General features: G+C 38.3%; 2 non-coding genes across 2 annotated transcripts; both read left to right on the top strand.

Moving 5' to 3' along the window:
• The first annotated feature begins 1392 nt into the window (after positions 1–1392).
• LOC131645458 (small nucleolar RNA R66) lies at positions 1393–1466 on the top strand. The gene has a single exon (XR_009297078.1). It is a non-coding gene; the product is annotated as a small nucleolar RNA R66 (small nucleolar RNA).
• A 71-nt stretch (positions 1467–1537) lies between these two features.
• On the top strand, positions 1538–1607 carry LOC131645568 (small nucleolar RNA snoR118). Its single transcript, XR_009297170.1, has one exon. It is a non-coding gene; the product is annotated as a small nucleolar RNA snoR118 (small nucleolar RNA).
• Positions 1608–15455: the final 13848 nt, after the last annotated feature.

Raw genomic sequence — 15455 nt, forward strand, 5'->3', positions numbered from 1 at the left:
TAATGTATATTCTCTTTGTGGGATGAGTTTCATTGAGAGATAAGTCCACTACCTAGGCTTAAATGTACACACATGATATAATCGCGGATAGTTATGTTGGCCTACTGGGCGCCTGCAAGTAAAAAAGTATATAATGTGTGGTATTCCTACATTGGTAGGGGATAAATAAATACCTTAGGTGGAGTTTTGGCTATGGAGATATCAAGCTCATCCGAGGAGGAAATATTTGTGTTTATTGAGTTATTATGTATAGATTGTGATATGTCCTCCTCATCCCCAAGGTTGATGTATTTATAAAGGCATATGGGTCTAGTGTTAAGGGAAGTTATTCCTCCTGCATTAATAAATCACGGGGAGGAATGAGTTATTTCTCCTTTGACCAGTTCTTCCAGTTTGTTATAATGAGATATGTCATCTCCCACGTCTACTAGACAAGTGAAAAATAGTTCGGATATACTAAGTCCAATCAGGCGGGTGGTTATTAAGATTTGGGCATCTTTATGGCCCATTTCGGACAACCAGTCGCCTCGCTCCTTGTCCTCTTGTTGGCCTTTCTCACTTTTACATAAACTATCTTCATTGGTGCCAATAAAAATATATGTTTGATAAGACAATTTCAACTATTTTTGGTTTTTAAGCCTAGCCTATGGGAAAAAAAAGGGAACAAATTAACATTTTTAAAAATCTTTTTTAATTTGGTAGAATATATTTTTAATAATAAATTTCAATTCTGAATTTTTTCGAAATTGGAGAGGACTCATATAATCTTAAAATAAAAATTTGTATGGAGAAAATTTGAATTTGTGAAAATTGTGGGGATACGAAGTATTCTTTTTTGAAGCGTTCAAACTGGGCCTTTTGTTTGGAGGCCCTTCGGATCTCTAGTTCATTGACCAACAATTTTTTTAAAGAAAGTAAGGGCAAACTCGTAATAGAAAAATAAACGGAGGTTCTTACAGTCCTTTCCACAAAGCAAAAGAAAACCCTAATTCAAGTATTCTCGCTATAAATCTCAGAAGAACGCCTCCTCCTAACCACATATTGTAGCTGTAGCTGAAATATCCCCAAACCTCTCTTTCTCTTCGTTGTTTAAATTCATCGTTTTTTTTTATTAATATCGTTGTGTTATTGTAATTTGGTTTCAGATATTTTCAATTGCCTCTTGAGATGTCTTTGAATCATTTTCCAGTGATTCATTTTCCAGTGATTCATGGTTTATCTCATCTTCTATGATAATAAGAGGCATATATTTTCGCAGCCGTGTTGAGTCGCTTCGCCGTCGTGATTTCCACCGGTGCAGTGAATAAACAGACTGCTAAATCACCATTTCCCCCAATTTTCTTTATCTTAGGTTACGCTTGGTTTAATCTGTTTTTGATGAAATGTGATGGATCCAATGATGGCATGAAATCTTTGAGACCTGAATGATTAATTTGATGTCAACTATAAGCATAATCACTGAGGATCCAAATCAATATTCTATTTTTTTTATTGTTTTCTTTTTTATTTTTATAATGTTTTTTTTCTGTTTGTTTAATTGAATGATGAATAAGCACTGGGCGCTGAGCATATTATTTGATGCATACCTAGAAAGCTATTTCTGACATTTTTTATTATATATTTAACGTGTCTGATTTTTGTGCTAATACTTAAATGGAGTTGATTCTTTTCACGAGAATTGATTTTTTTTTAATTTAAAATTGTGAAATTAAAATTTAGTATCTTTTGAAAGTTCATGATTGATGATTTGGTTTAAGCGGACACTCTTGTGTCTGATTTTCCTTTTTACACATGTGACAAATAGTAGTTAAAAAACATATTAATATGTTCAAACTAATTAAGTATGTATCAAAAAAAAATTAATTAAATAAAATATCAGTAGTATTTAACTTATTGATGATTATGAATTGGAAGGGTAATAATGGTTTTATAGGAACTTTTTCAAATTAGATACAAAAGATTATGAAAGAAATATGAATGAATACACACAACATCACATAAAATATTATATGAAAAAATAAATTTAATTTAAAAAAATTTACATGAAATTAATAATTTTAACATCTGCTTAGTATTTGTTAAAGATGAAAAGAAAAGTCAAAATCAATTTGTAAATAAAAGTAATTTTATGTTTATAAAAAATACCAATAAAAAAGAAATGAAATATTGTAAGTTATTTTATTAATTGAGATTTCCTATTATGCATTTCTCCATATATCGCTACTAACATAACTTACACCCCAAAACGCATCTGAAGTGGATTCTGGTCGACCTACTTCGTTAACAGGTCGACCTAACTGGGAATAAAAGACATACATTTAAAGGATATGCAGCTCTGTTAGGTCGACCTAAGCACCACAAGAGGTCGACCTATCTGATCAAAAATGCCAAATTTTTTGGTTTTCTCTGCTCCAACTGATAAGCTCTCATATATATTGTCCAAGGTTCAATTATTGCATAGAACACCAACGACTGAAAGATACACAAAGTCTTCTCATCTTCGTTCTTCGTCATCTCCAACACAATTACACATAATCATTCTTGCGTTGAGGGTTAGTGATCGAGTTCGATAACGTCCATGGAACGGAATTGAAGATTCCTAGTGGGTGAAGATTTGTGGGGTTTTTGGTGAATAAAATCCGAGGGTTTTGTCCTCCAATATAGGTGTTTCTTGGGGGTTTTTATCAAGAGGTTTCATCGAGGATCTATCTGAGTGTGAAGATTGAAGAACAAGGGTTCAAGGCAATTCAAGACACTGCAGAAAAGGGATCAAGTGAAGCTCTTGGATCACCTTGATCTGGCTCAAGATTAAGGGGGAAGAAGATTCAAAGGATCGACAAATTCGGTTTATTGTTTATCGCTTTGTTTTCTTCTTTGTATAAACTGCTTTCAACATTAATGGTAGATTTCTCAATTTCAATTTGGAATTGGGGGCAAACGTAGTCGTAGCGAGGACGATCGACGAACTGCCTGAACAAATATCGTGTTCTTGTCGCTTTTATCTTTTTATTTACGTTCTGTTCATATTTGGTCATAATTGCAAAATTGATTAACGATTCAAGTGTTAAAATTGTGAATTAAGGTTCTGCATAAACTTCACAATTCACCACATGTTGAATCATCATCAATTTGAACATTATCACCAAGTGTTTGTCTTTTTGCTTATTCCATTATTACTGCATTGCAAACCAAAGTTTGTCAATTTAGAAGTTAATTGATTTTCAGTTGTGAAACGTATTGATTCGATAACATATCACTTCATCGTTAATCTCAATTATCTTGTGGTTTTGTCACATATACAACCCTTGCAATAACGGTCCGGAATAGACGCAAGTCGATTCAGAACCGCTTTCGCTTTAGTTCGAAATAATTCCGAAAAACTCTGTGAGATCTATTCACCCCCCTCTAGATCCTCAGGCCAGCGTCTAACAAGTGGCATCAAGAGCTCTGGTTTATTCCGTGCTACGTGAAACACTTATTGGAAAGATGGCTCACAATAGAGCTCCAGTTTTCAACGGTGAAAACTATGGCTATTGGAAGGATTGTATGTGTGTCCACATCAATGCAATTGATAGGAACATCTGGACAGCTATTGTCAATGGTCCCTTTCAGATCACCATGACAAATGCAGCTGGTGCAGTTGCTCCAAAACCAGAAAATACTTGGGATGCTGAAGATGAAAAGAGATATGCATACGATTGGAAAGCGAGAAACATTCTAATCTCAGCTCTAGGAGTTGATGAATACTATCGCGTTTCCCATTGTAGATCCGCTAAAGCTATGTGGGACACATTGCAAGTTGCCCACGAGGGAACGGATGATGTCAAACTAGCTAGGATCAATACGTTAACTCAAGAGTTCGAACTGTTCCACATGGAAGATGGTGAATCCATCGAAAACATGCAGAAGAGATTCGTTCACCTGAAAAATCGGTTAAATTGTCTTGATAGACCCGTTTCCAATGCAGTTGCTACTAACAAAATCTTAAGATGCTTGAACAGGGAATGGCAACCCAAGGTTACAGCAATAAAGGAAGCAAATGATCTAAACACCCTAGACATTACCATTCTCTTTGGTAAACTAGAGGAACATGAACAACACCTTAAATGCCTTGACATGCATGAGAAAAGGGCAAAGAAAGAAAAGAACATGGAGAAAGAGGTAGAGAAGAAGTCAATAGCTCTAAAGGCTTCAAGCTCCAAGACCTCAAGACAAGAGCTAGAGGATAGTGATACAAGTGATGACGAAGACTCCGATGATGAGGAAATGAGACTGTTTGTGCGAAGATACAACAAATATCTAAAGAAAAATGGAGCAAAACATTCTGACAAAGGCTTGATCAACTATAGAAAGCAATCAAACAAGTTCAAACAAGATGACAACAACAAATGAAAAATCAAAGGCCCTTGCTTTAATTGTGGGAAAGCCGGTCACTACAAACCGGATTGTCCATACCTTAAGAAGGAAAAAGAGAAGAACCAAAGCAAAGGTCATAACAAATCTAAGAGAGCCTACATAGCATGGGAAAGTGATTCATCTAGTGAAAGCTCATCAAGCAATGAAGAAAAATCAGCAAACCTATGTTTTATGGCTCATCAACACAAGAAAAAGAAAATTGTAAGTCATCTTAAACCTGAACTCGTAGATAAGGTATCTCATTCTCAACTAAAACTTGCTTTTGAAGAATTACATAGAGATGCAATTAAAGCTTTCAAACTTTTGGCCTCAAATAAGAAAATCTTTTCATATCTTGAATCAAAAGTTGAGAAAACCGAAAAGGATATGGAAGCTTTAAAACAATCTATGCTAGACATTCAAAAGGATAAAGTTGAAATAGATCCTACATCATGGTTTGGTTGTGAGACATGTCACATTTGGCAAAAAGAAGTAAGAGATCTAAAAGCCAAGTTAGACAAGGCTCTACAACCAAAAGTGACTTTTGCGGTTGATCCAAATAAGTTCAAAAGATCGTATACTCCTTTATATAGTAAATACACTTTTGTACCAAAAGTATCAACTAGCAAAACAGCATATTCTCATCATATTACCTGTCATTATTGTTGCAAAAAGGGTCATACCATTGAAAAAAGCAAATTTAGGAGGATTTTAGTTCCTAAAGGAGTATTTCAATGGTTGCCTAAGTGCAACAATTTATGTACTCACCACCTAGGACCCAATGAAGATTGGGGACCTTCCACTCTAAATTAATTTTGCAGGAAAAATGTCTTGACATCGTCGAAAGGTGATGATCCCTTGATAGCTGATGCTCAAGACACATAAAGGAAGACATATCACTCTTGGTATATCATCTATGAAGACAACAATCGAAGAACTATACTTGGCAAAGGAAATGTAGGTGACCTGGCCACCACTAATGTATAAGATACATCACAAATACAAGTTAACCCGAAAAACACAAAGGACGCATTACTTGATGAGCAATTGGCAAATTGCATTGCAAGGAAATTTAAACCTATTCTAAGCAGAATAATGTTTGGGACCCTGCCCCACATCCGGGAGAACATCAAGTAATCGATACTAGATGAGTTTTTCGCAAAATCAAGCAACCAAGACATGAAACATTCTATCAAGACAAATTCATCATCAAATCTAGGATTGTGGCACACTGACAAGAAGATCCCACATAATGATGACAAAACACCTACACATTGAGAAAGCGGTAACATGTTTATTGTTCACTTCCAAAAATTTTATTGATACTATAATATGCTATCAATTAACATGTTTATAGTGACTTCATGTATGTTTATCCATATATCTCAATTACATATATGTGTCTATCATCTCCATTCATAACATATCATGTTTTGGGCATACAAGCAAGTAACTAAGCATAAATGCATCATATAGTAACATCCCTAAGGCATATCAAACATTTGAAGCAACTTAGATCGACCTACCTTGCATCTGAGTCGACCTACAGAAGAAAACTTTCAGCAGAAACCAAAAATGCTCAGTTACGTCGACCTACCCATATTTTAGGTCGACCTAAATTGATCCTTTTTCTCACTGCTTCTGTCAGGTCGACCCAGCCTTCATTTAGGTCGACCCACTGCTGTAAAAATTCCCAAAATTGGGTTTGTTGGTCGACCCGACCCATCCCCATACATAACCAATCTTTCCTCTTTCCATTCCCACTCATTCTCATATCACTTGTACGGCCAACCCTAATTCCTCAAGCACAAAATCTGTCACAAATCATCTCTCTCACTCTACTACTCAACAACCATGCCTCCAAAATCAAGAAAGGGAAAGGAAATTGCCTCTGGTTCATCATCTCAACCGGTAAGTGCTCTTGTTCATCCTGATTGTAGGGAAAATTTTGAGATGTTGCACAAGATACGGATGCAAATTGGAGATATGTTCCTCCACAACAAGAGGATATCCCTTGGGGATACACAGCTCCGCCTCCGCCGGATCAAACCAACATCATTTCCATGTTAGAGAATATGCAACTCCTACAACAACAACACTTCGACACACAACAGCTCCAATTCCAACAAATGCAACAGCTCCAACAAGATCGCTATGACGAACAACAACGACAATATCAATCGTTGTACAGCTTGGTTCAAGACCACAAAAGCGATTTTGAGACTTTTGCCTCCAACACAACTCTAAGACAGAATCAGTTTGAGGAAACGGCATTGCATCGTCATGCCAACATAAGCCAAAGCTTCAACACTCTCAATCTATCTGTGCTTGATTTGTTGGAACAAGTTGAAGAGGATCGTCCTCATACATTTCAAAGAGGAAGAGGAAGAAGGGGCAGGCGTTAGGATGCATTCTCCATCATATCATCATATTATTGCATTTCATTTCATTATCCTTATGTTATGTTCTTACATATTGTCGTACTGTGCTTTTTTTTGTTAATCTCTTGGATTATCATGTATGTTGAAGTGTAGCATTAAAACATGTTTGGTTCTCATGGTTTCACTATCTACATTTTATTTATTACTATGAATGCTGGTATTTTTATCTATGTTTCTCTCGTTATTCTTCTGTTTTTCTTGTATCTCTTTTGATGTTGTCAAAGGGGGAGATAGATGCTGAGTGTACGGGGGAGCTCAGCTGAGTGAATAGATGCTGAGTGTACGGGGGAGCTCAGCTGAGTGAATAGATGCTGAGTGTACGGGGGAGCTTTTACCACTTATTGCCAAAGCTTCTACTACCGGTTTGCCATCATCAAAAAGGGGGAGTATGTGAATACAAGATCACACTCACAAAGATGTTTTTGATTCATGGCAAACTCAACAAGCATACAAGCAACAAGGTACAAGCAGAAGAACTCAAAGAAGAGCAAGCATTGCTCACTCATAACAGAGCAGGTCGACCTACTATGCATACAGGTCGACTCAACACAAGCAAAATAAGAGGAACTCAGAAAAACAGCAGTCAGGTCGACCTACTCCCAACACAGGTCGACCTAAAATGAAGAAATTTACACATCATTCTGCTAGGTCGACCTACACAACAACTAGGTCGACCTAATCTGAGGAAAGGTCCCCAAAACGCATCTGAAGTGGATTCTGGTCGACCTACTTCGTTAACAGGTCGACCTAACTGGGAACAAAAGACATTCAAAGGATATGCAGCTATGTTAGGTCGACCTAAGCACCACAAGAGGTCGACCTATATGATCAAAAATGCCAAAATTTCTGGTTTTCTCTGCTCCAACTGATAAGCTCTCATATATATTGTCCAAGGTTCAATTATTGCATAGAACACCAACGACTGAAAGATACACAAAGTCTTCTCATCTTCGTTCTTCGTCATCTCCAACACAATTACACATAATCATTCTTGCGTTGAGGGTTAGTGATCGAGTTCGATAACGTCCATGGAACGGAATTGAAGATTCCTAGTGGGTGAAGATTTGTGGGGTTTTTGGTGAATAAAATCCGAGGGTTTTGTCCTCCAAGATAGGTGTTTCTTGGGGGTTTTTATCAAGAGGTTTCATCGAGGATCCATCTGAGTGTGAAGATTGAAGAACAAGGGTTCAAGGCAATTCAAGACACTGCAGAAAAGGGATCAAGTGAAGCTCTTGGATCACCTTGATCTGGCTCAAGATTAAGGGGGAAGAAGATTCAAAGGATCGACAAATTCGGTTTATTGTTTATCGCTTTGTTTTCTTCTTTGTATAAACTGCTTTCAACATTAATGGAAGATTTCCCAATTTCAATTTGGAATTGGGGGCAGACGTAGTCGTAGCGAGGACGATCGATGAACTGCCTGAACAAATATCGTGTTCTTGTCGCTTTTATCTTTTCATTTACGTTCTGTTCATATTTGGTCATAATTGCAAAATTGATTAACGATTCAAGTGTTAAAATTGTGAATTAAGGTTCTGCATAAACATCACAATTCACCACATCTTGAATCATCATCAATTTGAACATTATCACCAAGTGTTTGTCTTTTTGCTTATTCCATTATTACTGCATTGCAAACCAAAGTTTGTCAATTTAGAAGTTAATTGATTTTCAGCTGTGAAACGTATTGATTCGATAACATATCACTTCATCGTTAATCTCAATTATCTTGTGGTTTTGTCACATATACAACCCTTGCAATAACGGTCCGGAATAGACGCAAGTCGATTCAGAACCGCTTTCGCTTTAGTTCGAAATAATTCCGAAAAACTCTGTGAGATCTATTCACCCCCCCTCTAGATCCTCAGGCCAGCGTCTAACAAGAACATATCAACATAAAATTCAAGCTTGTTGATTATGTACTCAAACTATGGATGGTGGACAGGCTTTGTCAAAATATTGACGAGTTGATCGTTTATGGATTGATCGCCTATGGATACAAGGGTTACGCACATTCTCCAGAGGCATTTGTTGTGAGTAGGGGAGTTGACGCATAGAGTGGAGTTGTGACTGGTTTGACATCTTCCATGCCAACTTTGATGAGTATATCATTGATATATTTTCTTTAGGACAAAAGCAAGTTGCCATAATGATGTGTGATGACTTCAACACCCAAGAAATATGAAAGTGTACCTAGATTCTTGAGAGAGAAGCGAGAAGTAAGGCGTTGAACAAGTTGGGTGCCAATTGTGTCGGTGATTCCAGTGACGATAATGTCATCTGGCGCATCTACAACAGAGGTGACAAAACCAATTTGGAGTAGAAAGGAGTGGAGTTCAGTGCACCACACTCTCGGTGCTTGTCGAAGACCATATAGGGCCTTGTTGAGCCGAAATACGTGGTTGGGATGAGATGGATCGGTGAAGCCTGGTGGTTGGCATACGCACGACTGCTCAGAAAGTGAACATTGCAAGAAAGCATTGTTGATGTCGAGTTGACGCAAGCGCCAACCCTTGGAGACAACCAACGTGAGAATGCCTCTAATGGTATCTGGTTTGACGACGAGGTTGAACGTCTCATGAAAATCCCACCCGGGTCGTTGATGGAAGGCCTTTACTACAAGCCTTGCCTTTAGATGATCAAATGAACCATCTGGAAGATATTTTGTTCGAAATACCCATTTTGCTACCAACCAAGTTTTGTGTGGGGTGGGGTGGAACTAGAGTCTGTTGGGGGGAGTTCGAGGGGGACAACGAAGGAACATTTTATACCTGGGACACACTTTGTGAGAGACACACCACTTGTCCACCTAAAACCTTAAGGTGATAGGTGTGTGGGTTCTCTAACTTATAAAGTGTTCATTCTTTCTTTTTTCTAACCAATGTGGGACTTCTTCCTCACACTCATATTCAAGTGTGAGTCTTACACAATGCTCCCCCTCATGTGGAAGCTCTCTCTTCCACATACACTTTTACCACCGTTGACACTCAACGGAGCACCTTCTACCCATCACTTGCGGAAAGTGTTTTGATACAAGTGAGCCGGTCCCTATCTCGAAACCAAAGGCTTTGATACCATATTAGAGTTTGACCTAACTCATCCTTACAAAACCGGTTGGTAAGGTGAGGAGTGTCACTCTATATATTTCAATGCTCTATCTCCAACCAATGCAGGACTTTATGATCTTTCTAATACACCCCCTCACGCTCAACACTCTTTTTGGGCTTGGTGCGTGGATATTAGCGGTGGGTGGCCCATTGTTCGATCGATAGACTCTGATACCATTTATTGGGGGGAGTTCGAGGGGGTCAACGAGGGAACATTTTACACTTGGGACACACTTTGTGAGAGACACACCACTTGTCCACCTAAAACCTTAAGGTAATAGGTGTGTGGGTTCTCTCACTTATAAAATGTTCATTCTTTCCTTTTCTGACCAATGTGAGACTTCTTCCTCACACTTGATTCTCAATAGAGTCTAAGTATTGTTAGCGCAGAGGGCATCATATTCCTTTTGAATTGCTTCCCGCCATGCTCGATCCTTAAGAGCTTGCGTGATAGTTTGCGCTTCAATGGGTGGATGGGGAGTGGCAGAGAGGTTCATCTTGTGGAGTGGTTTGATGATGTTATTTTGGATTGAGTGACAATGCCATGATCCAGGATGATTGGAGTTGGTGGTGGTGTGGATTTTGGTTCTTAGAATGATGATTGAAAGGTAGAGGTAGTGGCGGCTAAGGGACTAGACATAGGGGATGGTGGAAATATGGGTCGATTTGTTTGAGATGGAGAGTTATGTGGAGTTTATTGGGCCTGGAGTTAGGGTAGGTGGATAACTAGGACATGATGAGGCTGATTGGGAAGGAGAGGGAGGTGGCATGGGAGGTGTTAGGATGGGTAGTGATATGGTGGTCCAATTTGTATAGTGGACTGAATTTTGTGGGGTTTTTGGTTGTTTCCAAAACAGGATTTATGTTTCAACAAATTTTATGTTCCTTGAGGTGTACATTCGTCGGGTTTTCTGGTCCATACAATAGTAGGCATGTTGAGTGGTGGAGTAACCTACAAAAACACAAACAACCAAAATTTTTTAACTTAGCATAATCAGATAATCTGCATCTTGTTGAAAAATAAGAGAAAAAGGTGATCGGTTTTGAAGGGTTGGGGTGGGAAGACGGTTGATGAGATATACCACGGTGAGAAGGGCATGAGGCCAAAACTCAAGTGGCATACCAAAGTTGTTAGTAGGGCCAGACCAGTTTCGACTATGTGACGGTGTTTACGTTCGGATATATTGTTGTGTTCGGGAGTATGAGGTGGTGAAGTAAATGGACTTATTTCGTTTTGACTTAGGAAATTTTGGAGAGCAATAAACTCGCTGCCATAATCAAAATAAAAGATTTTGATTTTTGTTTTAAAGTAATTCTTGACAAGTGATCGAAATTTAATAAAAGTGTTTTGGACATCAAATTTGCGTTTGAGGGGATAAATCCAAGAATACAGTGTAAAGTGATAAACAAAAACTACATAACATTTGAACCCATCATACGAAAATATTGGAGAGGTCCATACATCAGAGAAAATAACTTCTAGAAAATAATTTGAACAAAGACTGGAATTGTAAAATGGGAGCTTATGACTCTTATTTAATTGACAAGAGGTGCAATCAGATTGCTCAAAAGTTATGGAGCTCATCTGAAGTTGTTGTTGAATTATTTTAAATGTAGCAGTAGATGGATGACCTAAGGCGTGGTGCCATAGTGGGCTGGAGTTGCCGGACGAAGACAAAATTGTAGGAAAGGAGGGCCACACGTACAAGTCGTCTCTGCAAGGTCCATTAAGAAGAATCCTGCATGTTTTGAGACACATAACATGAAGATAATGGGGTAAAAAAACAATAGCATAATTATTTTAATTTTAAAGTTGAGAAATAGAAATAATGTTTTTGGTCATTTGTGGAATACAAAGAGTATCTGGTAAATTAAACAGTTAATTATACCTCAAAAGTTTTATCGAAATAAATCAATGGCTAGAGATATATATTTAGATTCATACCTAGTAAAAATAGATCTAGTTTTAAAGTTGTAAGTAGATAGTTTTCATAATAACCATTACATAGTGTGGAAAGAACAACAAATATGACCCGTCAATCAGCCGGAGGCATTTCGAGTGAACTAAATACAACAACTTGCAAACAACATTAGATGCATTAGCTTCCTGTGCTATTTTCATGACTTCCTCTTCCATTAGATTTTTACCAACTGTTGGGTTTTGTCAAGTTGCTGGAACATTCTTTCTATCCCCTTTTCCTAATTTTGTGTTACTAATTTTCAATCTCAAATATGTTTTGAAGTTATATCCATGGTGGACAACATTCAATATTCCATATCACAATTTAATTAAACAAAAATAACAAGTGCATGCCACCTGGATAAAACCATTGACTTTGACTAACGGTTTGGACGGAAAGGACAAACGTGTACCTTTTTGAACAATTAAAGGATCATTTTGGAACTTTTTAAAATTGAGGGACCAAAATGGAACCAAACGTATACTTATGGGTAGGGGTGTTCGCGGTGCGGTTTGAGCGGTTTTGACATAAAAAATCATCCGAACCGCAAGAGAAAAAAGTGTGCGGTTCGGTTTGCTTTTAGAAATAAAACTGAACCAAACCAAACCAATGCGATTTGGATTGATTCGGTTGGTTCGATTATTTTTTTTACAAAAATTTATCGAGCCAAATATACACATATTGATGACAACATAACTTTGTATTTAGTCATTTACGAGTTATCAAATAACAACAAACTCATCATATTTGGATAACAACTTTTTATTTAATTTACACAAATAATATTAGATAAAAGTGGAATAAAAAACATAAAATAGCAGCATAAAATAATATCAAAAACATTATAATGAAATAGAAAGAAAAAAAAGATGAAATATTAGAGAAGATGAAAAAGAAAGAACATAAGAGATACGATTAGATAAGAAGAGGAACATTAAAAACGTAATTGAAAGAGAGAACAGTAGAATAAAAATAATAAGATGAAAAAGAACGAACGTAAGAGATGAAAGACTAAAAAAGAATATGTGATATATATTTGGAAAAGAAGATGAGAAGAATATGCAATACCACTAGGAGAGATTTGAGAAGACATAAATTGAAACCTTAAGTGTGAGGAAGAGAAAATCATTGTAATCGTAAGGCTAAAGCATAATAGGTTTGAGTTTGGGTTGGATATAAGTTAATTGAAGTTTGGGGGGTTGTAACATAATGCGGTTCAGTTTGGTTTGATTTGGTTTGTAAAATACAAACCGCAAACCGAATTGAGCCGTGCAGTTTGTTTAAAAATGACCCAAACACATCCGAACCAAATGCGGTTTTTTGTGGTTTCGGTTTGATTTGGTTCGGTTTTGCATTTTCTATTGGTCCGGTTTGGTTTTGAACACCCCTACTTATGGGACCAAAAATGGTATTTAGCCTTAAAAAAAGAAAATTTCTTTAGCCACCTCCCTATGGGGGTCACCCTCAGCGAAAATCCCAAAATACCCCTGCTTCGGAAATGAACTTCCGAAGCGCTTTTTTTAAAAAAAATTTCCACAATTCGGAAGTGCATCTCCGAAAACACCTCATGGGGGGTGTCTTCGGAGATGAACTTCCGAAAACACCTCATGGGGGTGAATTCGGAAATGAACTTCCGAATAATGCAGAAACTGTGTTTTTTTTATGCTTTTTCTTAAACAGTCTCGCATTTTAATTAAACGCAAACGCCAAATAAAATACGCAACAGATAAACTGAAAATACTAATATGATAAATCCAATCCAAATAATATATACAAACCGAAAATAATAATAATACTGTGCGAAAGATACAATCCGAAATAAAAAAATAAATAAACCCAACCACTATTGGGTGTGCCTAACCCTCTCACCCTGGGCCCTCCTCTGCCGCCTGTACCCCGCCGCACAGCCCGCATCAGTGACGATCATCTCCATCACGGCGACTGCCTCTGGACCGCCCTGATCAACGATACCTCGATCCAACGCATCCCGCCCAAGCATCTCTATCCGCTGGCAGATCGGCATGAGATCAATGGCGTGGTCATCCTCGGCCTGCTGGTTCTCCAGGATCTCCTCATGTGCTGACCTAGGAGCGCCGGGAACATCGGGTTTCAGCAGAGGATGGGACACCCGGTAGAACCATGTGACGTACCCCTCCTCATTGTGCCAGTCCTGTGTGACCCGAGTGAGACGGTACTCCTGCGGTACCACATGATGCTGCCAGTCCTCCCATATGGCAGTGAGCTGCACTCGGGTCACTGTGTCGGGAGCAGCTCAAAGGGTGACCTGGGTATCCGCTGCACGAATCCGAACTGACGCATGCACCGCTCAGGGAGATACCGGACCATGATGGCGGTCCCGCATGCCAACCAGCCTGAATATAGAGCAATGTCGTCTAAGGGGACAATCTGAGCGTAGTCGACGAACGGCCTCCAGGTGACGTCGTCGTGCATCGTGCGGTCCAAGTACAAACGGTATGGTCCCACCGCATCGTTCCCCCTCTGGAGAGCGTATCTGGCGGCCTTGGGCATGGCGTCCACGTATGCAGGATCGTAGCGGAAGCCGTGGATGCGGGAGAAGTAGGAGATGATCCAGCTCTGAAACACAAACACGATAATGTATTAAAAATAAATATGAAACATAAATAAATAAATAAATATGATAATGTGTTAAAATAAAACGTACCGTAAGTAGTGTGCAGGATCAGACTAACTGCCTCGTCCTCCAGTTGGAGGCCTCATTTAGCTTCTGGTAGAGGTATGCCAGAGTAGCTGCCCCCCAGTTCCGCTGGTGAACGGTATCCAGGTCCATGAAGTAGCGAAGGTAGGTCACGTCAACGTACCTTGCACTCTTGTCCACAAAGACTGCAGCGCCTACCACAAACATGTACCAGCACCGGAGAGCGCAGCCGTGTAAGTTTAAGAGTGCGCCTAAGAGGGGGGGTGAATTAGGACTTTGAAAGTTTATCGGTTTTTAGAAACAAGTTATTGTTATTTTTCTGGTTTGGTGCAAGAGTTTAGAAATGTATTACTTTCTTTTCTGGTTATGATTTGTGAAAGCGGTAAATGCGGAAAAGTAAAGAACACAATGATGTATACTGGTTCCCCTCACAATCCGAGAGTACTCCAGTCCCCTTTCAACACGAAAGAGATTTCACTATTGTTAGATATTTGTACAAGCCTAATCCCAAGACTTATCCTACAATCTTCTAACACCCAAACCACCAAGAACAATCCTCTTGGATTTATAAAGTTGAAATAAGAACAATCTTATCACTTTCAACTTCTTGTTTCCAACAATCCTGAAAACAAGGAATACACTTCACACAATCTTAATTCCAACAATCCTGGAAAAATAAGATGTGATACAAACAAGAATTTTTGAATAAATAAGTTTGTAGTATATAAATCCTATGAAGGACTTCTTCTCTTTCAAATATGAAACTCAAGAACAATATACTCTCTTAAGTGCTCAAGATACTCTATGAATATGATATGAAAAATATGACTCAAAAGTATCACTTGGTGAAATTTCTATTTGGTAAAAATATGCA

Source organism: Vicia villosa, linkage group LG1 (genome assembly GCF_029867415.1).
Source record: "Vicia villosa cultivar HV-30 ecotype Madison, WI linkage group LG1, Vvil1.0, whole genome shotgun sequence".
Taxonomy (NCBI): domain Eukaryota; kingdom Viridiplantae; phylum Streptophyta; class Magnoliopsida; order Fabales; family Fabaceae; genus Vicia; species Vicia villosa.